This window comes from Octodon degus, unplaced genomic scaffold (genome assembly GCF_000260255.1).
Source record: "Octodon degus isolate 3935 unplaced genomic scaffold, OctDeg1.0 scaffold00095, whole genome shotgun sequence".
Lineage (NCBI taxonomy): Eukaryota > Metazoa > Chordata > Mammalia > Rodentia > Octodontidae > Octodon > Octodon degus.
This window is the reverse complement of record NW_004524671.1, coordinates 6,874,740-6,879,460: the sequence shown is the minus strand read 5'-3', so window position 1 is coordinate 6,879,460 and position 4,721 is coordinate 6,874,740.

The following is a 4,721-nucleotide window of genomic DNA, read 5'->3' as shown; positions in this document are numbered from 1 at the left end:
TGATTAAGCAGTGCTGGAGGCCATATCTTATATATTTAGTAAATTCCTATTTTCATTTTGTGTATAAATGGTAAGAAGGGAAAGAAGTGGGGTCAGTCAGTTAGAATGAAATAACTAGCCAGGCACTGTGAAACATACTGTAATGTCAGCACACTAAAAGGCTGAGCTAGGAGTATCACAAGTTCCAGCCTAGCCCAAACAACTTAGTAACTTAGCAAGACTTTGTTTCAAAATTGAAAACTAAAAGAAAAGGCTAGGAATTATAGCTCAGCATGAAAGCTTTGGCTTTGGCTTCAATCCCAGATAAAACAAATAAGATAACTGCAAATTGGTGCATGTAGAGGATGGTATCATGGGAAGATGATCTGCACTTGGATTTAATTTGGACTAGTAAAGAGATGGAAGCTGGGTATGGCAGCACGTGTCTGAAATCCCACCAGTTTGGGAGGCAGAAGGACTTGCTGCAAGTTCAAAGCCAGCCTGGATAATTCAGCAAAACTTTGTTTCAAAAGAAAAAATGGGAGGGCACTGAAGTTGTAGCTCAGCACTCCCTAAGTTCAGTCCCCAGTGAAAGAGAAAGAGCTCTTCCAATCTTCCAAGAAGGCACTGTATTATATAAGTCAACTGGAGTCCCCCTTCCCAATACATTCCCCCGGGGTACTGAGAGTGAACCCAGGGCCTCGGGCACACTGCACAAGTGTTGAACCACTGAATCTCAACTTCATCCTGATCTGACCTACAATGAGCACAATTCATGAAAAACTTTAGAGTTTGCCATGTTCCAGACTTCAGTTGCTAGGAAAATGGCCAGTGAAATCCATCAGATCTTGAGCTTGAGTTCTTTGAGAGAACTGTGAATCTATCTAAGAAAAAAGAATAAATCAAACTACTATGTTTGATGATTTCTATGGGCCAGGCCAGACTCTCTGATCTCACGTAACCCTTATAACACAAATGTTATAGGGTGGATAATATGATCCCTCTTTACAGTAAGGAAGGAAGGTTTGGGGAGGACACGCAAAGTCATCTAAATCAAAATGTCATGGTAGTCTAGTATTAGTAATCCCTTCCACAGTGCCTGTTATTAGGGACCTTGAAGTGGACTCCGGCCTTCTGCCAGGTGTTATGAAGCATGGCTAGAGGAAAAAGACAAAGAGAGAAGGCATAGTAACAGGGATCTGGGAAGTCCAGTTGTTCTTAAGCAACAAAAGGCCATGGGGCAGCCAGAATTTCAGTATTTATTGGTCATACTTGGTTTGGGGCAAAAGGCAGCTGGATGCACTAGACAAGTGACAAGATAAGACTTGAACAGAGAGAACAATGAGTCTCATAAAAGGGACAGAACAGCCAGATGTAAAACTGAGGTTATGGTAAGTGAGTAACTGTTCTGTAAAGGAAGGAATTGTCTTCCGGAGTCATGCAGGCTTCAGCAGACACATTATTGCATATCTTAGCTCTAAGTATCACAGCCCCTCTATCTGAGCTCAAGCATGGCTTTCGGTGATGGGCAGTGCAGCTGTCCACCAGACACACTAATTAAACTGAAAGCCACCAGAGAGCTCACCTCTATGCAGCCTGCAGTCCTTGCGAGTAAGCACAGTCACACTTGGTCTGGGGAGGGCAACAGGGCAGGCCTCCACAGCCCAACTGGGATTTGCATGTAAAGCTTTCTAGCCCATATTCCTTCTGCTTTACCACTCTGCTGTTAAGCAAAGAATAAATCCTTTGTCCATAATCCCTGAGCCCCATTTTGGGATTAGGTTAAGTGTATAGGACTGACTGAAACAATGTCACTAAGGGGACACAAGGAATCCATTCTGGGAGCCTGTGGATCAGATACAAGTCCAGAGGCACACAGAGTTGAGGGTGAATGGAGAAAGAAATAATTTTCTGTAATTATGAAGCCTAATAATATGTAACTAGGTTTTCTCCTATTTAAAAGTTTTCATAAGAGCTTCTATTCTATTGAAGAACATAATCTGAAGAATCCTAAATTTCCAGTATGCATTCAGAAGGGGTATCAAATGGAGATGACAAGCTGGTGGTTAGAAAATGTCACACTAAAGACTGTGGGCCCTTCACGCATACTCCTAACACCAGGATACTAGACCCAGTACTAGCCCAGGACTGGTGAGTGTGTGGGGGAGCTTCCAGCTTCCCTGCTTCTGCGGGACCTACGGGTCCCAGTCCAGGTGCAGCGTGGGTGAGACCCTCTTCCTCCCCCTTGGTACGCCCCCCCCACCACACCACAGCACATCCCCTACCCCACCTGCCCAGTAGGAATTTCTGCCACGTTCCAGGAACCCTCAGATCCAGTCCTAGCCCAGGCCCAGTGAGTATGTGGAACAGCTTCCGGCTACCCTGTGCTGGCGTGACCTACTGGTCCCAGCCCAGACACAGCATGGGCGATACCCTCTTTCACCTTCTTGGGATGCCCCCCATCACTCCATAGTACCCCCCACATCCCGCCCACAGAGTAGGAATTTCTGTCGTGTTCTGGGAACTCCCAGATCCACTCCTAGTCCAGGCCCAGTGAGTGTGTGGGAGAGCTGCCTCTCCCCACTACTCCAACTTGTCCCCTCCAGACTCAGCTCAGGCCTGGCATACAGGCATGGGGTGAAACCCTGCAGAAAGTGTAGGGGACAGAACCACCCAGCTAGTCCAGGAACAGAACATCTTGCCAGAGGGGCACAACAGGTTCACCCCCAAGGGCAGCAGCAGGAAGGCACTGAGCACAGCAGCCAGACCCAAGCCAGGCACAGCTGGAGAAATCCAAACTTTGTAGATCTGCACCTGAACTTCAGTAGGTGCTAAGGTTATAACTGCAACAAAGATCTACAACAAAGATCAGAAGACAGTGCTACACAAAATGACAATGAGAAGGAGCAAAATGCAATCTCAGGACCCAACCCCACCCATAACAAGTACAGAGGACACTAACACAGAACAAATTGGGAATTACACAGCTGAAAGCAATGAATCAACAGCTTCTGAAATAAAGAAACAGCTGCAGAAAGATATAGAGGTACTCAGATTGGAAATGAAAAAAGAAATCCCTGAATTAATAACATCTGCAGTAAAGAATCAAATGCAGAAACATATGGAGGAAACCCAATGCCCACCCAGAACAAGTGCAGAGGACACTAGCTCAGCTCAAATGCATGAATTAAGAGCATCGATAGCAAATAAGCAACAGCAGAAAGATATAGAAGAAATCAGAGAGCAATTCTTTTCTGAAATAAAAAAGGAATTCTCAGAACTCATAACATCTGAAGTAAAGAATCAACTACAGAAACATAGGGAAACCCAATCTGAAACACTGCAGTAAAAGAATTTATAACTGCTTCTAAAGAAGACATTGCTAACACCAGGATACACCTTGTGAGAATTAACAAAGTCTATTTTAGATTTGTGACAGAAAGTTTTCCACATACTGTGTAGGTAAACAACCAAGTTTAGATGCCATCAATTCTAATATGTAGTGCAGTGGTCCCTCACTTATCATGGAGGTTGCGTTCCAGACATCCCCATGATAAGTATAAATCAGCGAAATAGTGACATTATATATATTTTAGTATTTATATATATTTCACAGCTTTATAAACTCTTCCACACTCTTATAAATCTTTCCCACACTTTTATAAACACTTTTAATGTTCTTAACCATTTCCTATACGCATAAACCTATGTGATTTTAACAGCATACATATGCTGTACAGTACTGCAAAATCCTGTGATATGGTGAAAAATACACAGTCAAATAATTTAGATTAATATTTTTGAAAACCCACAAAGCAGTGAGTCCACAAGAGTCCAACCACAAAGTAGCAAGGGACTACTATAGTCTGCTCCTCATTCTGACATATACAGAGAGGAAATAGACTATGTTTCAAAAATAAATACAAGAATTCTATCCATGCAAGCCAGCCACTGACTCTAGATATATATATCTTGATCACTGCTCATCAAGATGTGATAATTAGGTAAATTATTCTGAGAACAAATAAAGGGCTGATCAAATAGCTCAATGGATTAAAGCGTCTGCAAGCAGGCACAGGGGCCAGGGGTTCAATCCCCAGGCCTGCTGTGCTGGTCCCACCACTGGGGCACAATGAGACACAATTGAGACTTGGCGTATGCACCTGTAATCTTAGCTCTTAGGAGGCTGGAAACAGGAGGATCACTACGAGTCCGATCTAGTAGTGAGACCCTGAACACCCTGTATACCCTTCCCTAAAAATACAAAAACAAACAAAAAATAAATAAAAATAAAGAAGACCAACATTGAAGGATATGTTTGGAGTTTCACTTTTCTAGCTGCTGATATGGACTTACATTGTTCTTAGACATAAACTAACAAACAAAAAAATGAGCCATGAAGGTGAAGAAAAAAAGATTGGGCCTGTTCTGTTTATTTCTATAACTGTAGCACCCAGCACACAACATGGTACATATGCAATATTGTTAAGCAATAACAGCAATTAAAATGATTACATTTATCTGCCTTATAAGCCAAGAGCTAGCCTTCCCAGGTCACACTCAGCTCTAAGAAGGGCTGGAAAGCAAATATCTGGTAAAAGGCAAAGAGATTCTCATCCTGGGCTTGAATAGTCATGACTTCTGGGCTTTAGCATCTGCAATAAAATTGTTTCATCATCAAGGAAAGAGAGGGTAGGGCAAGGCAGCTCTTAGGTCATCTGATAAGAATGCCTGTAACTATA